The sequence below is a fragment of the Mus musculus genome, chromosome 14 (genome assembly GCF_000001635.26).
Source record: "Mus musculus strain C57BL/6J chromosome 14, GRCm38.p6 C57BL/6J".
In the NCBI taxonomy this organism is placed as follows: Eukaryota; Metazoa; Chordata; class Mammalia; order Rodentia; family Muridae; genus Mus; species Mus musculus.
The window spans coordinates 24,010,679-24,032,652 of record NC_000080.6 but is presented as its reverse complement, the minus strand read 5'-3'; the positions used below and the strand labels follow the sequence as shown (position 1 = coordinate 24,032,652).

Here is a 21,974-nt window from a genome sequence, read left to right as displayed (position 1 = left end):
CTCTCTCCACGTTGTTTCCTTCTTAAACTGAAGAAAGCCACAGTTGTGTCCCCATTGTACAGTGAGAGTCTTAGAATCTAGAATTGGTCCTCACGTTGAAAGGCACAAGTAGCGACCCTCCAACACCCTTACTGTCTACCCAGAAGGCCAGCCAGGGTCCCTGCTAGGCTTGGCTGCACAAGGGCCTGACAGAAACCTGAGAAATTAATTGAACTTCTGCTGGGCAATTCTCTGCCCAGGCAATTCTCCAGCCCCCCATGGCTTGATTCACATTTGTCTTGGAAGAGGACCAAGCAGGACGAGAGTTTGACCAAAATAGGTAGAACTGAATCATAAGAGCCAACCAGGGCAGGCACTACAGTCCAAAAAGAGAGAAGATCTGGTGGGGGAGGGGAGAAACTGCAGAGCATCAGTGAAGACCAGCTTTACTAGGAAGAATGCACAGCCACACCCTAGGAGAGGACAACAGGGAGATGATCTTGGGCATCCACCCACACACTGTGAAGATGAGTTCTTTCTCACCCCAGGGAGGGCAACTTGGCTCGCTGCTGGCAGGCAGAAATAACCAGGCTATAGAGTCAGGCCCTGCGTCTTACATCTAGACATCTTGTGTCCAGCAAACAGGGAGCGCATGGAGACAGTGATTCGCCTTATGTTCAGCTCTGTGTGGTGGTCCTCTGAGAAGGGGGCACCAGTAACTCCATACTTTTTTTCCTCAGTGCTTTGCTTTGGGTTTCAAAGTGGTGTCAGTAACTCCTACCCCTGACTCATGAAATCGCTGCAGGGCTCTATGGTAGAGGGTGTCAGGAGGAATGGCATTTGCTCTAGGGTGCCTTGGGAATGTACAGAACGTGTGAGGATGAAGGTTACGGGAGAGAGAAAGTTTTTCAGTAGAAATGAATGCATGCACACTTAGGAGGTTCAGCTGCTGAGTTGCAGCACTGATCAGACTTAATTAGCTCTGAAAACAAACAAACAAACAAACAACCCACACTAATATGTATAATTGGGGTCAATAACAGGGAACTGCCAAAATACTAACCAGGGCAATGGTTAAGGTCAGAGGTCAGCAGTGTTAACTTCTACCAGCTAGTTTTTGTTGAAGGTGCCATGACTCTCTTATAGACTTTGGGGATATACACAGATATCGAAAGGGAGTGGTACCATATTTACTGCCCTCTCTATTCAATCTATTGTACACTGACCCTCTGCTCTGTCCTCTACAACCTCCAAAATGTCACAGAAAATGGGCAGGGACCATTCTGTTCCAGGGTGAGACTTGGCCCCTGGAACCTGGAGTCATAGCGTGACTCACAACTCACAGGTGCAGAAGGCCACTTTAGGTGAGCATTCCCTACTTGGGTGGGTCTTTATGGAGCTAAACAAGACTCCTGATGATTTTACCATAGAACCCTAAAGGGCCCTGCTTTACCTTGAGATAACCCAGCCAATAGTTCAGCACTGATACCCATAAGCATCCTTGTTCAGGACAGAGACCCGAGGAAATCTTTTTCTGAGCCTCTGACCCTTTAAGCACTTGCTCATTTCTCCTCCTGTCCTGCAAGTCACGACCCACCAATATCTGCTTCCTCCTCACCTGCATCCCATCTCATCTCATTCCAGGGAAAGATACTGCACTCTCCCTGCCCCCCTCATTTCCCCCCATCAAAATGCTTGTCAGATTTCAGGAAGGATATTCAGATTGGAGAAGAAGAAACACCAGGATGTGCCTGGTGTGTGTATAGCTGGAAGAACACATGGGGGTGGCAAAGAATAGAATTAAAACCCACAGATGGGAACTGAAGGAGGGCAGCTTCTAGGTCAGGATAAAGACACAAACAGCTCCAATGTTAGCAGCCTTTCAAGTGGCTGTCTCTAGACTCTGTCACCCACAGCACTACCGCCACTGCCTTCCCCACTTGCTATAGTATCTCTGAGCACCTGCTCTCTCTAATCATCCTCACTGTCTCTATCAGTGTCCTGTCCACTTACTGACACCTTATTCTCTCTCCCAAGTCCCTTCTGACCGTCCTCCACCTCTGTAGCTTGTGAGTCTCAGGAGTTTAGGAAAAAGAGCCATCACAAGATGGGAGAGGGCACTGAGGGTGAAGGTGTGCATAATGAACTGCTGGGCTTAAAAGATAAAGGATTTTCTGGTTGCAAAAATAAATCCCCTATGCTATGCCTGCCATCTAGACTCATCCTTAGTCAAGGAAGAGGATAAAATAATTCATTTTGTCCCATGGTGACTTCTGAACCCCTTGGCCCCACACAGCATGGGATAGCCCACCACTGGTACCTTCCAGCATCCTCTGCCAGCCCACACAGAAAGCTATATATAGAGAAGGGAGTCATTCACAAGTTTATGTGAAAACTGCGTTTCCCCTTCCTCTTTCAGGAGAATTTTTTTTCCTCCAAGCTTGCTATCTCATCCTTCAATGGAAGTCTTTGTTCTTATTGAATGATTGTTATGGTTCAGAGTGCAAGCTGGGGGCAGCGGAGGAAGGATATCAGAAGGTCCTGTTCCCTTTTAGTCACACTACCTGAGCACATGCCAGTCTAAATCAGAGTAGGCTGGGGGTGGGGAGCAATGGCCAATGAGCACTGAGTCTTAGCCTGGGAAAGTGAAAACAGTCAGGAAGAAGACAGGGACGATGGTTCAGTAGCATTGCAAATATGCTCACTGCTACTGAATCACAGGCGTGTTTTTAAAATGCCAAAGACAAAAGGTAAGAGAAGAAACAGTGGCTAAGGTTAGCATCTGTTGACGTGAAGCGAGGGTGCTTAGTAGAAACAATAGTGAAGGACCTTTAGATTGCTTCCTTACCTGGTGCTTGACAAAGTGCCAAGGGTACTAAGCTTACTCTTGTGTCTCTGATGAATGTCATGACTGTAAGCGACTTGAGCAATGAAAGGTTTCTTTGGGTTGCGAGAACCAATTATAATCCACCATGAAAGGAGCTTTGGGCAGACTCAAGACAACAGGCTGGAGAGAGGAACTGAAGCAGAGACCATGGAAGAGTGCTTCTTACTGGCTTGCTCATCCTAATTTCTTATATAACTCAGGACAACTTGCCTCGGCATGGTGCCACTTACAGTGGCCTGGGTCCTCTCACAAGGGTCGTTAAGAAAGGAAATACTCCACAAACTTGCCTACAGGCAATCTGATGGAGGCAGCCGTCAGTTAGGATTTCTTCTTCATATATGACTCTAGCTTTTGTCACGCTGACCAGAAAACCAAACATAGCTAACTAGCACAGGCACATCCCAAAGGACAGGAGTCAGCAATGCTGACCAGGGACACAGGTGCTCAGGTGCTTTGACTTAATGGCTACACTTCTGCCACTTTACTCATTTGCCTTTATATGTACAAAATGACAAGACATCTTAGTAATGGTAGAAGACTGACTTTGGAAAGACCTCGAGCTTACCCTTTGCATAGGGTAAGCTGTTCAAATGTGATAGTGCAATACGATGGAATGTGATGTAAGATGTGTGTGCATGAAGGGGGAGGGATTGTGGAAAGGAAAGACTTCCGGCACTAATCTTTAAAAGTTTCCAGTAGGATCTGTCCATAGTAAGATTCATATAGTAAAAAGCAGCAAAGAGAAAAAATCGCATGAGCAGAAGAGACACATTGAACATGTTTGTCCGCAGAAAGGAATGCTGGAGGCTAGAAGGGAGTGAAGGCAGCAGGTACTGCAGAAGGAGTTGGGAGGAGGGAGAGGTGCATGCTGGCAGAAGTGGGAGGTGAGCTAGACTCTCATTGCATAATCACATATACAGAATTCCTGAAAAAATGGGGAGATTAGCCTCTTTTAAGCTTTACTTTTGAGATCACAATCCAATTACATCTTCCCCCGCCCTTCCCTTCCCCCCAAACCTCCTTCACGCCACCCTACCCTGCTCTCCTTCAAATTCATGGCCTCTTTTCTTACCAATTGTGATTAAAGACATTTGTTACTTGCAAGTAACATGTCTCGGGGCTGCCCATTTGCCACTGGAGACCCAGTGGGCTCTTCGCTGGGAAGGACCACCCCTTCCCCTCCCAGCTTTCTTCAGTTACCTAAGGTTTTCCATGGAGGGCTGAGGCCTGTGGATGACTTTCCCCCACCCAGTTTGTCGTGGCTTTTGGTGTTCTCTTTGTTCTGCTCACATTTGGGTGATCATGTTGAAGAGACTTCATGGGTGCAGCTTCTGATGTTACTAGGAGACACAATCTCACAGCAAACTCCTTATTCCTTTAGCTGCTAAAATCTTTCCATCTTCTCCTCCACAATGTTCCTTGAGCCTTAGGTGTGGAAGGGTTTTGTAGAGGTACAGATTAGGACTTCACAACTCTGAACTTGACTTGGTGTGGTTTTTCTGGACTGGTCCTCCCATCTGCTGCAATGAGATGTCTCCTTGATGGGGAATTCTGACCACACTCATCTGTGGTATAAGGATAAATGCTTAGGGCTTATGCTTGTTTAACAAATTAGTGATTTTATATTGTTCTCTACACTGAGTAGATAGCTAGGGTTCCAGTACCAGACACGGTTTCCCTCTTGATGAACAGGTCTAAAGTTCAATTAGAGAGCTGTTGGTTACTGCCAAGGCATGTGTGCCACTATTGCATCAGAGTTATCTGCCATGTTGGTCATTGATATGGTTCATAGAGGTCATAGCTCGGTAGAACTGTTGATTGCATGGCCTGCTGGTACCATGAAAGCTAGTTCCCAGGGATGAGACATTCAAATCAGTTCCAGCTCAAGGGTCTCTGAGCCCTGTTGGAAGAGTCTTTTGGAAGCCCCAAATTGCCTTAGACAATTTGGTTGTTGTGGGAACATAACTCCAAGATCACGAGGCAGTATCTCATAATGGGACCATTATCAGGGATGTGGTCCATTATTGGCTGAAGTGATACTCCATTGTGCATGGCTATACTACCAGTTACTATTCTAAGCTCCAGCTGCTATGTTATATTTTTTCCATTGTCTTCTTCCTTATATAACCCTAAGGACAAAATGATCTCCACACTTCTAGATATGGATGGAGACAAACCAGTTCATTAGGTTATATAATGCTCCTATCTCTAGAAGGCCCTGGGCTAGCTAGGATTTGAACCCAGATTCATCTGGCTGTCAGTACATGCTCTTGGCTCTCCCATCCTTTCATTCATACCAATCTCCAAAGGCAGATTTTATAGGGGAGCTTGTTTTGGTTTGTTTTATATTTGACAGAACTTTCCTGACTTGACAAGGGCATTTTCTAGGAAAGCACACCTCTTCTGGAGTCTTCTCCTACCTTGGAGCATTTTTGGAAAAGCAGCCTGCCTCAGCAGCAGCCATTCTGCCACAGGCCTTGTGAGCATCCTATTTTCAGGAGGTGTTTGTGCTCATTGTTCTAAATTATCTGGATAAGTGTATGATTAGGGTACATACAGTGCTGCTTGTGGTTGCTCTAGGCCCTCCTCAAGCACCCGTCCATTACCATGCTGGCTCCAATACCCTGCATGGGTCCCAGAAGATGATGTTACAGGAAAACAACTTTAAACATGGCAATGATTTAATAAGAATTCAGCATGAAATGGTTCAGATACATTCTTGAGTGTGTGTGTGTGTGTGTGTGTGTGTGTGTGTGTGTATGTGCACTCGCGCGTGCATGCAGCATTTTCCTGTGTTTGATGATCTCAGAGCCAGGCCCTCAAAACTGCAACTAGAGTTGGGTAATTACATAATCCCAGAGGTGGTTCCACAGTCCAATAAAAATTTGGTCATAAAAATAATTAGATTGCAGGCTATTTAAAAATGTGGTCCCAAGGGCACAGCCACAGACTATTCTCTGCCTGCCTTCAGAGGGAGGATTCAAAGTTGAGAACAAGCTGAGAAGAAAAAAACAGTATTGAATTAGGGATAGAGATAGCAGAATCCATGTCTGGGATGTAAGCCTATTACTGGCGGGGTTTACTGAATCTTCTTTAAAGATTCAGTGGGGCTGTGAACTGCACTGGGCGCACGGTTCCCTAGTGGAGCCCTTGTTGGGCTTGTCTCTCACAAGAGTTTACACGTGTGAGCAGAGATCAGGTACCTGGCATGCTAATGGTTCCTCAAGAGGAAAGCTTTGGGATGTCTTCTGGAAGCAGAAGGGCCAGTTTGTTTCAGGACAAATGCCTCTGTCGTGCTGTCTTCACCTCAGCCAACTTCCCACAGCTGGACTGGCATAGGTGTAGCTTTAAGGGTAGAAGAAAAGGATGTGCTTTTTTTTGGGGGGGGGGGCCCAAAGTCAGCAGCTGAAGTATCCTGAAATGTCATCTTTCCCTGGAGCAGGACTCTCCCTCCCCCCAAGATGAGGATGAAAAAATCACTGTCTAGCCAGGCGGTCTAAATCAAGTCTCCTGTAAGGAAGAAACTTCCTGATGAGATTTTTTCGGGGGCAAGTTGGCTTTTCCTCTTGGTGACAGATATCTTCAGACTCAATGATGTGTTCTACAAAGATGTCAACTTTAACTCTGTAATAGGACAAACCAACTCTTTTTCTTTCTCCAGCCTCCCTGGACAGCAAATATTTCAACCTCTAGACACCAAAATGTGTATTGATTTTTCTGCCCTTATACCAAGCAGATCTCCGACCCTAACTGAGTGTGCTGTAGTTCAATTCAGTTCTGACACTGTTTGGAGTTAGAATTATATCTACCGGCTCCCATTTCAGCCCTGTCCCCCAGAACGGCCCTGCTTCAGATACCACCAGATAACAGTTGCTTGACCCATGTTATGACCTCTGTCACTGGCCCACTGGCTACAGATTTGGTGGTTCCAAAGCCTCTCTGTGAGTTCAGTACTTGGCTTGACACCTCACAGTATTCAGGGATGTGCCTTTTAGTTTTCCACTTATTATAAAGGACCTTGATATAAGGAACAAAAGGAAAAAGAAAAAAAAAAAAAAAAGAAAGGAAGGAAGAAAGAAAGAGCTCCCAGATGGAGGAGATGCACATGGAAGGACAAGACATGGGGATTGGGACATGGAGACATGTGGTATAGAATTCCAGAGTCTCTCACAATAGAAGTGCCACCTGCCAGTCACCTCCTAGTGTTCAGCAATGTGGAAGCTTTGTGAACCTGGAGGCCTCATGTGAAAAGCACAAATGGCTAAATCACTGGACAATGGAGACCCAGCAGGTCCAGCGGGCTTCTTCCTGGAGGTCAGGGAGTGGAGTTGAAACTGCCCACCTTCTAACTACGTGGTTACTTCCCTTGGCAATCAGCCAGCCGCTAAGGCTTCCCAGGAGCCCCTAGCCACCATTCATCTCATTAGCATACAAAAGGGCTTCATTTTGGAGAAGGTGGAATAGGAGCCAGGAAACCACTTTGGGGATGGACTATCTATTTCTTATTGTCAACAATATTCTCAAAGGCTATGATGGAGGCAGGAAGGACTCTGATTAAACAAGACATTCTATCTGCATATTGGGAATCCTGACTCCCTCTGTTCCTGTTCTGATCTGTCACTAAGGCTCAGAGGTCCCCCAGGGTAGAGGACATGGTTCCTATTGGCTTGTGCTGGGGGCCATTTCTCTTTCCTCTGGCAGCCTTCAGCAAACCCCTCAGCACAATGCTGAGGCTGTGACGTCAAAGGTTCTTGATCTTGTTCCCCTCCAGCTCCTGGCATCTCTCTCAGGGAATATGCCTCTTAGAGATGGGAAGCGAAACGGCTGCACACAGACACCATTCCTCCTGCCGCTTAGCACTGGGAAAACGCTTATGGTGATCCTGTCCGATTGCAGCAGTGCTCGGTAATACCTCCAGTTTCTTCCTTGTGTCCCACTGCAGGCTATCCAGACAAATCGAATCCCACAGAGGCTCCTGGTTGTGCTGCTTCCTGGAGATGCAGTTCGATCATCTGTGTTTCTCTGGTCTGGGACCAGGAATGCTGAGCTGGGTTACTACAAGCATAGACGTCAGATGAGTACAGATGTGGCAAACTGGCTGGGAGGACCAATTGGTGTTCTCTCCCAGTTCTTTCTGCTCATTCAGTGCAGCTGCATTGCTGTCAAAGCTGCAGGGAAGGCAGAGGCTGCTGGGAGCGGCCCAAGAATAAGTAGCAGTGTTGACAAGGCTAGGTCCTAAGCCTTTGTCCTCCCATTTCCCTGCAGTCCTGGAATTCAAGTTTCCCAACGCTGTTTCAAACAAGTCCGGAGTCCCTTTAAAAAATGTGTTACATTCTTTTAATTATTTTTAGTTAGGGTTTTACATCATCCATCCAGAAAAGGATGAAGGTCCTATGTATGTCTACCAAACACAGCATATTAAGTTGCAGTAAGACTTGGCACCTCCCCTTGTATTAAGGTGAAAAGGGTAGCCCAGTACGAGGACAAAGGTCCCCAAAGCTGACAGAAGAGTCAGAGACAGCCCCTGCTCCTACAACAAGTCTGAGCTGAGCAACTGTAGACATCAAGGCAGAGGATCCACGTCAGACCCATGCAGACACTCTGATTATCAGTTCAGTCTTTGTGAGCCCCTATGAGCCCCAGGCTAGTTGGTTCTGTGGGGTTTCTTGTGGTGTCCTTGGGAAGAGGGGGTCCTTTTGGTTTTGAATATTGTTTAGCAGCTTCTTCATGCAAGATCCCAGCAGCATCAATAACATGGCAAGCAAAAATATCTCCACAGGTGGCCAGGTCGGAACCCGGCTGAGAACCACTGCTCTGACGCTCTGACAGGATGCTCACATCCGTTGTGGACAGGAGTTTAGCTTTTTCTCTTGGTCCTTCCACCACACATGCTTTCTTCCTCCTGTCCTTGATCAGAAAAGTATCACCTTCCTTCCACTGAGACCTTCTCTCCTGGAACCCCTCTCTCTCATGTCCTCGCTTGCTGATGTCCCCTCCGGACCTTTGCTTCACTCTACCTCAGCATCCACAAGAAGGTTGACCTGAAGCCTCAACTGATGATTCTGTTTTGAGCTTCCAAGGATCCAGGACAAAACTTCATTCTAGCAAGCATCCCCAGGGACCAATTCAGTACATGGCATATAGCTACACCCAGGTGGCATTTCTTAATTGGTCCTGAACAGGAGACCTACATAGCTAAAAGCAGACTATGCAACGAGTGCTCTCTGAAGGGCTGGCACATCCTGGCCTGGATGGTTGACTGTGAATGGGCCTCAATCTTTCTGAACTGAGAAGAACAAGCCTGGGGCTAGGAAGATGCCTCAGTAGGGAAAGTGCATACTGCACACACAGGAGGGCCTGAAGCTGGATCCCTGGCATTCATGTGGAAGCTGAGCATCAGAATTGGATATCTTTAACCCCAGGCCTCAAGGGTGGGCAGAAAAAAGTGGATCCTGGGGCTTACTCTCCAGTCCAGCAAGAATGCTCTGTTTCAGGTTTACTGAGAGACCTTGCCTCAAAAAAAATCCCTTCTTTATGAAAAGTCATTACTTTGTAAGCTAATTAAAATATTAATTTAAAATGCTTGAACAGAGAAACCTTGCATGAGTGGATAATGCTCTCCCCCAAAGCTTAAGGTTATTTAAATGAAAATTCCAGTACCAGGTGTGGGGTGCCTCCTTACCAGCTGTTGGTTAGGAAGGCTCCAAAGGCCCCTAAAACATTACAGTGTCTTGCGTTGCCGCCAGAGATAGAGCATGAGACCCAATTGCTGAAGAGATCACATACTGTGGGTTACAGGCCATTAAATCAAGGTGGATCTGAGTTGGGAATTTTCTGCCTGTTGGCAAGCTTTCATAGTGCCAGAAGGTACTGTATGCAGCTGCACGTAGAGGAAAGTCATCAGCCGTCATACCTAGTGACGAACCACATGGACTTTAGTAATAACCAGCCTGGGAAGGCATAGCCAGCGGTGCAATGGTGGTATGACTGTCATGGGGGTAACGACCTGCTTTCTGTTTAGATTTGTAGTCCACTCTGCAGGAGAGAAATCATGCCTGGTCTGTAAGCTTGGTCAAGAGCACAACAGCTAGGGCTGGGGACATAGACACTAGAAAAGAACCTACTGCTGCTCTTTTTGCCAAATGGAGTGCAATCATACTGCCTTCTAACTACTTAGATGTATAGCCATAGATGGCCGCTGACCTCAGCCTTCATCAGAGGTTTCCCTCTGCAGTGGGTGGTCAGGGTGCAGAGAATAAGTACTTGCAGAGAGCTCGCTCAGTCCTATAACAGAGCACGTAGCTCACCCCCTTCAAGACTCAAAGACCATTGTGGAAGAGGTGCAGAAAGGATGTAAGAGCCAGCAGAAGGCCCAGAGTGCTGCAGAGCAACACTTTCTGATCACTCTGGAACCCACTGCAGCTGTGGTTACTTCCAACAGGATCTGCCTAAGACTACGCCATGTCACCATGGATGGTGGAGGGCCTTATGGGGCCCCATCCCTCATGGAGGAACTATGGACATTAATGGGAGTTGGGGGAGAGAGAGTGTCATCTTCTTCAGCAGTGTAGCTACTGGTAAGATGCCAGTGTTCTGGGAAATAGCTCCCCACTCATGTAAGCAGCCATAACTAAACCCAGGAGACCAATAAAATAAAATAAAATAAAATAAAATAAAATAAAATAAAACAAAATAAATTAAAGGGTTTCAGAGTAGGTAGTTTGTTGGGAAGATAGATTTCAGTGGGAAAGAAGGGGATGAGAAAAGATGGTAGGGAGTGAAAACGAACAAAATTTAATGCACAGATGAAGCATTATAGGATAAAATTACACACACACACACACACACACACACACACACTGAATGGAAGGCTATTGGCTCTCAAGTTCTTGTTCCAAAGATTTTAATGACTGTGAAGAAAAATTGTCAGTTTTCTCCATATACTGCAGTGACTTGAGCATCATTAATTTGTAAGTATCTTGAGAACCTGTTCTAATGAAGTTCTGAGTTTGATACTTGCAGAAAGAGTGCAGCATTTGAAGGGGGAATAAAATAATGTGGCTTCCTACCAATTCTGTTGTGTCAGGAGCATTGGGCTCTTTGGGCAACTACCCTGACCTCTAAGACTTCATTTGTAAATGAGACCAGAAACATCTCTTGTGGTTCTGAGTAACCTTTTTCTCCAGTAGAAGTGGCTCCTCCTAACACTACCAAAGGTTGAGTGTGGGTTTTAATTGTGACACCCCATGCTCTAGGCTGAGAAGGCATTTGACCTATACTGGCCCAGTGATTAAGCCTTCTGAATTCAGTGTAGGACCAGAAATTGGGCATATAACCATAGCATGGCCTAACAGAGTCTGTCATTGGGGTTTCTCTTAGGAGTGACCGGCATCTCTATCTTTACTCATAACTCAGACTACCTGGAACTGGGTCTCTGTCATCCATAAAAATTACACAGAACACAGAGCACCTGCATGGCATGGTTTATTTTAGTGATAGCACGAAGATGCAGCCAGCATTTCCATATGTTTGGGTTCTGTGTATGCAAATTCAATCAACTATGCATTAATTAAAAAAAAAGGTATTGGTACCAAACATGTACAGATATTTTTCTTGTCATTAGTCCCTCAGACAATACCATACCCTATGACTGTTTAAGTAGCACTAAGCATTGTGAGTTAATTTGGAGAGGATTTAAAATAGGGTGTGTCGTATGCAAATACTATGCTGTTTTATTTAAGGGAATTGAGCATCTGTGAAGCTTGGTGTTCTAGGTGGATTTGGAACACAACCTCCGTGGATTCTGAGGGATGGTTATATATAGGATAGCTGTCGTGATGTCTGCAATCTACATACCCCAAACTAAACACTAAGAAAAACACAATGGGCTGGGGAGATGAATCTGTGGGTAAAAGTGCTTGCTGCACATGCCCGAGGACCTGAATTGGGATCCCCAGTCTCATGGAAAAGCTGGGTGTAGCTGCATACATCTTTAACCCCATTGTAAGGGGTGGAGCTTGGAGACAAGGAGGATCTCTGGGTCTCACTGGTCAGCCAGTAGTGGTAGAAAACACAGCAAGCTCTGGCTTTACTGAGCCACCCTGTCACAAGAGAATATGGTGGAGTGTGACAGAAGACACCCAGTGTTCTCGTCTGGTCTCTCTGTGTAAGTAGAAACCTGTATCCCACAGGAGCATACATGCATATAACATACATACACACACACACACACACACGTGGAAAAAAATAGCATACTGAGCCAAGAGGATTGTGAAATTTGAAAGTTGCCTGTGGTGCATACCTGTCTTAGGATTTCTATTTTTTTTAAGATTTATTTATTATTATATCTAGGTACACCATAGCTGTCTTCAGACACACCAGAAAAGGGCATCAGATCTCATTACAGATGGTCATGAGCCACCATGTGGTTTCTGGGATTTGAACTCAGGACCTTTGGAAGAGCAGTTAGTGCTTTTAACTGCTGAGCCATCTCTCCAGCCCAGGGTTTCTATTCCTGCACAAAACATTATGACCAAGAAACAAGTTGGGGAGGAAAGGGTTTATTCAGCTTACATTTCCATGTTGCTGTTCATCTCCAAAGGAGGTCAGGACTGGAACTCAAGCAGGTCAAGATACAGGAGCTGATGCAGAGGCCATGGAGGGATGTTTCTTACTGGCTTGCTTCCCTGGCTTGTTCAGCCTGCTCTCTTATAGAACCCAAGACTACCAGTCCAGAGATGGTCTCACCCACAAGGGGCCTTGTCCCCTTGATCACTAATTGAGAAAATGCCTTACAGCTAGATTTCATGGAGGCATTTTCTCAACTGAAGCTCCTTTCTTTGTGATAACTCTAGCTCATGTCAAGTTGACACAAGACCAGCTAGTACAATACCAATTATTTATTTTACATAGAAAACAAAACCCCAGACAGACAAACTACAAACAAAGCTACCACCATCAAAACCCCACATGGTGGTAGAGTGAGGCAGAACCACCTTCTCAACTGACTTAGAACTTTGAGGTGTGTTAGGCCCCTTCTCTTACTGGCGTCTTTGGTCATAAGATTTGCTCTTCTCGCAATGACTCCTCCTTTCACACCCATGTTTGCCCATTCTATATCCTCGTGTGTGTGAGCACATGTGCATGTGGTATATATGTGTTTTGTGTGTGTGGTATAAGCGTGTGTATGGTGTATATGTGTGTATGTATGTATATATGATATATGTGTGTGATATACATGTGTGCATGTGTGTATGTGTGGTATATGTGAGTATTCATAAGCACGCATGTATATGTATATGGTATATGTGTATGGTATAGGCACATGTGTGTGGTATATTGTGTGTGTGGTACCTCTCTATATGTCTATTGTATATGTGCATGCATTTGTGCATATGTGTGTGGTTTATGTGTGTGTATGTGTTTGTGAGTGTGTGTGGAGGTCAGAGGTTAATGTTGGGTGTCTTCTTTTATGACTCTTCACCTTATCTTTTGAGACAGAGCCTCTTTATTGAATCTGGAGTTCACCAATTCAGGTAGACTCAGGCCAGTAGGCCTCTGGGATCTACCCTCCTCCCCCAGCACTTGGGGTTACATGCAGCCATGACTTTCTTTCATATGGTGCTGGAGGTCTGAGCTCAGGGCCTCCTTCTGCTACAGTAATTCTTTACTCACGGAGTCATTTCCCCAGCACTACAGATTCTTTTTGTAAAATTTGATTTATGTGTTCATGAGTGCGTAAGTTTATGTAGACCACATGCTTGTAGAAGCCATCAGAGGCCAGAGGATGCCCTTGGAACTGAAGTTACTGGCAACTGGGGGGGGGGGGGCTTGATGTGGGTGCCAGGAGTCAAACCCAGGTCCTTTGCAACATCAGTAAGCATGCTTAGCTGATGAGTCATAGTTTCAGGCCTCTGTAGTTTGATTTTGTTTTGACAGGGTCTTGTCCTGCAGCTCAGGCTACTCTGGACCTCACTATGCAGCCCTGGCTGGCTTTGAACTCATAGCAATACCACTGCCTCAGCTTCCTAAGTGTGCATGCACCATAACACCCAGTAGTTCTCTATATCCCTAAAGCTTATCTGGCCTGATAGGGGAATTCTGAAGCTGCTTTCTCTTGGCTCAGACTTATCTGGTGTGTCTTCCTCCAGGCTTCTGCTTTCTCCTTTTCTGGGTGCATAAGTTAGAGTTATATTTCTAGAAAACAGCCCACTGATGAGTGATGCAATGCTAGGCGAACAGTTCTTTTGGTTGGTGGGATAGATCGTTTGCATTTACGATAACCTCAGGGGAGTTGGGCTATATCTTAGCATTTTGTCTTATTTTGCTTTATCATACTTTAGGCTCCCCCTCCCACTTTGCTGTCTTTAACATTTTCCTTTTTCATTCCCTATAGATTTGGGAGCCATATATTTTCTTTCTTCTTTCTTTTATTTTTTACTGTTTTGGAATTTACGATATCAACTTCACTCATAATTTAACCCTGATGTAATGCTCTGTTTAGTAGGCTATTGCTAACTAGCATGTTGGTTCAATTTTGCTTTGACATCACCCAGATCTTTCCTTAGTATCATTGCTGCTTAATATCAGTGCTGATTCGTGCTGCTCGTGGTTATCTGAGCTTTGTGCATCCAGGCTGTCTGTTCTTTGTTCCCTCTGGGTTTTGCTTCCTTCCTTCTTGTTCTTTGGGTACCTTTTCATTTCTGTGGGTGACAGTCTGCTCACATCTGTTCATCTAAAGATGCTTTATTTCAACCCTGTGTCTAAAGCTCAGGGTAGTTGAGCATAGATGTCTAGGTTGATATAGGTTTTGCTCTGTCTTTGAAGGGAAGTGCCAGCCCTCTGCCTCTCCGACCACGCCTCTCTGGCCACCTGTTATTGTCCTTATGCTATCTAATTGTCATTCCTTAAGATTTTGTTTTGTTTTGTTTTGTTTTTGAAACAGGGTTTTACTATGCATCTGTGGCTAACCTGGAACCTGCTACATAGAGTAGGTTGGTTTGAAACCCCTCTGCTTCCTGGGTGCTGGATTAAAGGCACATGCTATTATACCCCAAAGGGTAGTTCTGCTCTTATTGGGTGCGGTTTTGTTGTTACTTTTTTTTTTTTTTTTTTGAGACAGTCTCACTATGTTGTTTAGGCTGGCCTTAACTTCCTACCTTCCTGCCTCAGCCTCTTTAGTGCTAGGATTGCAGTTATGTGCCTTCATACCTAACTCTATAAGGTTTTTAAAATTTATTTTCCCTAGAACTTGTGCCTAGAATGTACTGGCCTTTGTTTTCAGCTCTCAGCCACCATGCACACTGCTCTACTCCCACTGTGGTCATCTTCTAAAGCTGTCTGTGATGTGTCCGGCTTTTCTCCCCTTACCACTTAGATTCTATTTGCTGAGGGTGTGTTTCTCAGACTTACGCCTATTTGGCCAGTCACTGACGGCCAACTGGGATCTAATATGCTCAGCATCCTCCTCCTCCTTAAAAGTCTGTAATTCTTCTTTGGCATGTTGTTTTTTCTTTTATGGTTCTAAATAATTTTAACAGTGCTAGTTTTCTAGTCTCCATCATATTCTTGGTTTGCCACAAGTTAATGGCAAGCCCACACAATTTTGCTTTCTTTCTGGATCTAAGCATTGGCTATTTCCCCAGTGATGCAGATATTTCCCCATTGGCTTTCCACCTTGGGTTGAGTATGTGTCCTCTCCGTTTTTATTCATGGTAGTTTAATACGTGTTCATGCATACATTAGATGCCCAGGAGATACTGTTTGTTGATGGTGCAACAACTGCAAAAAGATACTTGATCTGTTATGCAGCTTTTGGTTCTCAGTTCAAATTAAAGTGTTCCATCAAGTCTCAGGAAGTATACACAGCCTGTAAGTCTCATGGAGCTCCTGAAACTTAGAAGATTCATAATTCCCCTTTCCAAGGTTATTCATGCAGCAGTCATTGCTGAGGAGAGGAGATTCTCTGACGGGAGAAGCTGGCTGCGAGTCCTACAGGGAACTCAAAGGACAAAGAGTCTTGGAGTCACCACCAATACTGGATGGGCATTTCAGTGATACAGCTGCCACTGAGTCATCTCTACTCCTGTAAGTAACACCTTATTTACCCCCCCTAAGAACCCCAATAAACCGACTGGCTTTCTAAGGGTGACTGGGTGAAACTGGTTCCTTACACTGTCACTGTTGTGTGCCCTATCCCCAGGGTGAATAGATGTTTTTGTTCTCCTCAGCAAAAGTCACACAATGAACTTGGTTTCTCTACCACATTTCCTGTGTGTGTGTGTGTGTGTGTGTGTGTGTGTGTGTGTGTGTGTACACATGTGCGCATTCCCTTTGAGGGTTTTTCATGCAATATATTTTGATCAGACTCACCCCAACTCCTCCCATATATACCCTTTACATCTTTACCTTCTTACCCATTCAACTCTGAGTCTTTCTGGTTTTTTGTTTTTCCTCTCAATCAAGTTTTTGTTGCCACACTATTGTTGGGAGTGGGGGCTGCTCTGGGTGGAGTATCTTTCACCTAACCAGGGGTCAAATCACCAAAGAAAACGGATTCTCCCTTTCCCAGATGCTGGGAAGTGTCAGCAAGTCCTCAGCTAGGGTAAGACTCCGTACTTACCTCCTCCTTGCTATGCTAGGGCTCTGTCTGGCTTGAGCTTGCACAGGTCTCATGCATGCTGTCACAGTCGCTGTGAGTTCGTATGTATATCTGTCTCATTGTATCTGGGAAGCAGCATCCCTGAAGTTACCCACCACCTCTGGCTCTTATAATCTCTCTGACCCTTCTTCTAGGAAGGTCCACAGAGATGGACTGATCACCACTACGATTCATGGGGTGAAAGGTACCACTCCTCTGTGTGTACCAGACAGTGGAAATGCAAAGATGTGGCAATAGGCTTATAGAGCCACTCTTCTGCTTTTACTAGCAGTGGTCAAAGGCAGTGAAAGACCAACACCTACCATGTACTAAATGCCATACTGAGAGTGGCACCTGGGTTCTTCCACCTAATACTCACAGGAGTGCCTCAAGGAGGCCATTTATTGCCCCTGCTCTGAAGAGGACATTGAACTATGAGGAAGCAAGAAACCCAATCCATACCCTATAGCTAGAGAGAGGAGCAGCAGTGATGTCTGAGTGTAGCTGTGTGCAGAAACACATAGACTTCAGTTGGGTTATGATGTCATGTATTTTACTTCACAAGGCTTGGGGGGGTCCTTGTTATGGTGGGCACAGCAGCTGCGGACAGAAGACCCTGTTCAAGGAAGCTGTTAGTACCAAGCCTGAGGAACAGTGTAGGGTATTTAATAAATCTCTCCCTAATAAATAAGTAACACTTTTTCCTTTGTAGACCCGAGAACTTCATGATGGAGCAGCAGAACAGCACATATGGAGACACTGGCTTCCTCTTCTTCCCTTGGTTATAAAGCACTGCCCACTAACCTAGAGAGACCTATGTTTTGGACACTTTCCTGGCAAGGAGGCCCATGCAGGTGGGATTCCCAGGAAAGATGTCACACTTGAGGCTACTGGTATTGGCATAATGCCTGCCTGGCTGCTCAAAGCCTGCCTGGGCTGTCTTTTCTGGATGTTGTTTCTGCTGGCTCTTGCTCTCACTAAGCCTCATCCTGCTAATGCGAACACAATAAAGGGGATTCTTGCTATGCCCCCACCTCCTCACACACAGCCCAGGGTTCCTCCTCTCTCACTCACAGCCTGAGGCTGCCCATGTTCTAGGGGTACCCCAGGATGTGCTCCGCAGGAACACCCCACATCTCAAGCATACATTCTTCCTGAGAAAGGAAAGAGAGAGTGAGAAGAGAGAGAGAGATCAAGCAGTGAGAGCAAGCCGATGATGGATGGATGGATGGATGGATGGATGGATGGATGGAGGGATGGATAATAGATAGACAGAGAAACGTGTTGGGAATCTGCCAGCAGGATTCTGTGGTTTCCTGTTTATACTTGTCTCATTCTTTGTAAGCTTTGTGGCCCATCTATTCTAGCCATACCCATCTGTGCTAGAGAAAAGGCTACCAGGAGGAGGTGGTCAACCCTGGGGTTCTATGTCCCTTTTTCTTTGTTGTTTTTTTTGGGGGGTCTCTCTAGTTCTCTCTGTTGTTTTATTTCACATTTACTCTTGCTTCTCTTCCTCTCTGTTCTAGGATGTTGCCCCTTCCCACAACTTTCCTCCAAAGGCACAGTGGGACACCTGCCCTTTCGTCCTCCATCATCATTACCAGCCTCCCCAACCTAGAGAGGATCCTGATTTTCCTGTCACCGCAGGACCCAACCACAGAGGTGCTTCAAAGCTCTTGCTTTGGTCTGATGCTGCATCCGACCCAGTTCCAGGGAGAGGCTCAGAGCTGAGTGGCCAGCTGTACCTACTGTGTTTAAAGCCCAGTGGAGGTATGTCCTGAGGTTCCAGGGTCCCTGCCTCAGCAGGTGCTCAGAGTCCCAGATGACATGGGAAAAGACTCCCTGCATGCCTGCCACCAGCCTGGGGACTTGTGAGGCTCTGCATGCTGGTGCACAGCTGGGTGAAGCCACACTGGGCCTCTGTAGGAGCAAAAGGCTCCATGAATTCTAGAGACCCAGATTAGCATTTTAAAGAATCATCTACAGAGACCTGCTGGGAATAGGGGGGAGGAGAGGAAGACTCATTGCACCAGCCCCAGCAGGCCCATCTGCTGCCCAGGTAGCATTAGAGAGGGCACAAAGGGTACAGGAAAGGTTTCTAACTTCAGCTTAGGCAAGGCAGCAAAGAGGCTTTGGGCATTCTGTCAATCATCTTCAAACAGCACTGTCTCAAGTCTAAAAAAGAACACATCAGACCAAGCCTCACTACCATTCCCCTCTCCCCGAGGAGGTCCTGGTGACCACCAGGCATGCTCTGCACTGACCTCAGGGGAAGACTTCTGTGAGTAGCAGCTCTCTCTCTGAGTTCAGAGGAGGTACTTGCTTCACATGTTAGCATCTCTCTTTCCACATCTGCAGAGTGGACCCAATATGAGTTCAAGCCAGTAGGAAAGTTCAATCTCTCTCCGGAGTCAACACATGAAGAATGACTTCATCCTATGTTCCCATCTCGAGATTAAATGAGAACAGTGCACCCCATTCAGTTCTCCCAAACCCAGTTGCCCCCAAGTTGGCCTTTGCCTCAGGTTAAAGGGCCTCGTGCTCAGCACCGAGTTCTGATGCAATGACACCATTCTCTTTCATCATACCAGCTCTTATACTCTTATCATGCACTTTTATTTTCAAGACATCCATAGCCTTTCAACTACTATGTGTGGCAGTGCTGATAGTCTAAGATGTGGTGTCCGGAAATCCCTTTTGAAGTGAACTAAGGGTGTTGGCTGAGAACCAGTGTGACCCAAGCAATGGGGGAACTGTGTGTGTTCAATCCTGAAGTCCATGAGGAATCCATGGCAGTGTCCCACCTCACTGCTGGGCTACCAGTCATGTTTGTGCTGGCCTGGAAGGAAGGGTGTGCTGTATCTTCATATGGTTTCTCTGCCTGCCATCTCTGCTCTAGGGGTTCTCACACAAGTCTCTGTGGAGGAAGCTAGGAAAGAAGGGGCAGAGCCCTCTGGACTGTGTGATGGGAAAGATAAATTCTATAGTCTTTAGATTGGTTCTCAAATGGACTCAAGTACTCCCATGACTTTAATGGAAAGCCATTTTAGGAGGTCCCACCCTATGATGGACCATTGGATTTAATGGACAGCCATCTCGATAGGCTAGCAGATTAAGAAGCACTGGACTTCTAAACACTTAACAGAGGGGCTAGAATTCCCACCTGGACCATTGGACTTCAGACAGAATATGTCTTGAAATAAAAAGCCATGAACACATACTTGCCAATCTGTCTCTGTACGGTGTCACCAAGTCAGAACTTGATAGAAGAGCTGAGAGCAAGTCAGATAAAAAGCTTTAAGCCCACAACTATCCATCATTCCAAGAGTTCCCAGGGCGGCTAGGGCAGTCTGTGGCTTACTTTGCTCAACTTACAGCTTTCAATTTTGTGATAAGGAGAGAACAAAATGAGATTGATAACTGACTTAAAAGGAAGTGTCTGCACGCCTTTCCTCAGCTGAGCATCTTCTGGAAAACTGATGTCACCTAGTGTTCTTAGCACCCATCAAGCCTATTCCTAAAGGTAAGTACTACAGCATGCGGGGAAACTTCTGCCTCTAACTCCACCTTGACCTATGTGTGCAGTGCTTAAGGTATCTTTCTGGAAGTGCATAATGCTTGTGTTCAAACGGGTCCCCAGAGAGAAAAAGCTGATGACATTCTCTATAGATATTGCCAAAAGTCAAGGCTTTAGCTCCTGGAATAGGCAGAGTTCATATCTCTCCATCTTTGTTTCTCTCTGTCTTTTTGTCTCTCTGTTTCTCTATGTCTCTGTCTGTCTTTGTCTCTCTGTCTCTGTCTCTATCTCTGTCTTTGTCTCTACCTCTCTCTCTGTCTCTATCTTTGTGTCTCTGTCTGTGTCTCTGTTTCTCTGTCTTTCTGTCTCTCTCTCTCATGTGTGGGCTTTCTCGAGAATGTCTAGATAATTGACTGTGTCACCTCTATCTTTAGCTGTCCTTTAGATTTGTAAGATAACCACACCGTATGCCCTGGAAAATGCCACCAATGCTAGACTTAAGGTTGCAAATCTGGGGCAAAGGTGAGACCACCTCTAAGATTCCTGTGCACAGGGAACAATCTTTGCTTTAGGTTGAATACATTCTGAGACGTTCACAGCATTCTGTGGAAACATGGCCAGCTCCTTGCATGAATATATTTGATGAACTTCCCTCTTGAACTCAGAGACCAGTTTATCGCTGTGTTTCCCTTTTATGGCTCATTCTCTTGAATCTCCCAGGGCGCTGCTAAATTGAAATTTTGGTTGGTTTGTTTTAGAAAGATGTGAGCAAAGCTGTGTTTCTTGGTTTCATACAAACAAGCTCACCCCTCATAAAATATCATGGCTCATAATCTTTTTGAGCCATTAGAATTGTACTTCATTTTGGAAAATAGATTGTTTGGTAACTGTGGGGATACTGAAGCCAAAGATGGGATAGACTTCCAAGAAAGGGAGCTGTTAGCTGTTACAGATGTGTGTGTGTGTAGATGTGTGTTTGCAGGTGAATGTGCATGTGTGTATGTGTGCAAGAATATGAACAGAGGCTGACATTTAGTGTCTTCCTGCATTGCAGGCCACCTTATTTTTTAAGATAGGGTATCTCTGTGAACTTGGCATTCAAGAGTTTGCCTAGACAAGCTGGCCAGTGAGTCCCATGGATCTTCTTTCAGCTTCTCCAGCACTGAGATTACAGGCAAGTACATATGGTTTTCTAGGTAGATGCAAGGGATCTGAACTTGCTCATGTCCCATGCTTGCGCTGCAGGCACTTTATCCTCTGAACTACCTTAGACTGTGTCATCACAAAACACGGTGCAGCATGCACAAATCAGAATCAGAAGCCAGGAAGCCCATCCCGGGCCACCACTGACATGTTTGACTTCATGGATTCTTATTCCCATGAGTGTTTCTAAGCAGGAAGTTTGCTCTCAACACCATTCTCATCTGAGGGGCAGGAGTAAGTCCTCTGCCCCATCTATATGCTGTCTCGTGTGCCAAAGTCCTTATTTATTCAGGACAAGGAATTGAGTGCTGGACTCCCCAGCTCTGGAAGCAGAGCTTCTGCACAGATTAAACTAGGAACCCTGAAGGAAATAAAAAGAGTAGCCAGTGCTTTGGTCTGGAAGCCTGAAACACACAGGAAGCACAGAGAGACTCTTCCTTTTTGTTTTCTCTCAGCACCATAGAAGAAAGCAGACTCTCTGGTTCGAGAAGCCTCTCTCAGGAAGGACTCAAGACACTGGTAGTCTGCTTGAGACAATCCTAGCAGAGTCGACAGGGACAGAGAGATGAGCAGAATTGTCTTCTGGCAGTCCAGCAAAATGGAAGTGAAAGGTGCCTTCCAGTCAGGGCGTGATCTCTGAGTTGACTCTATCAACCATGACCCTAAATATTGGTACCATCTTGGACAAAGGAGAGTGTATGTTCCTGCTAGCTTCCATCTGGACTGCAGAAGGGTCTATGGCTGAGGAC

The 21,974-nt window shown here is 45.7% G+C and overlaps 1 long non-coding RNA gene across 3 annotated transcripts; it reads left to right on the top strand.

Moving 5' to 3' along the window:
* The first annotated feature begins 13,325 nt into the window (after positions 1–13,325).
* Gm46444 lies at positions 13,326–21,599 on the top strand. 3 transcript variants are annotated; one of them, XR_001781186.2, is made up of 6 exons: positions 13,326–13,401; positions 15,791–15,952; positions 17,218–17,359; positions 18,032–18,275; positions 19,902–20,028; positions 21,077–21,599. It is a non-coding gene; the product is annotated as a predicted gene, 46444 (long non-coding RNA). The 3 variants fall into 3 exon arrangements; XR_001781185.2 differs by lacking the exon at positions 13,326–13,401 and having other exon boundaries at positions 14,325–15,952; XR_001781187.2 differs by lacking the exons at positions 13,326–13,401; positions 19,902–20,028; positions 21,077–21,599 and adding an exon at positions 18,864–19,698 and having other exon boundaries at positions 14,325–15,952.
* Positions 21,600–21,974: the final 375 nt, after the last annotated feature.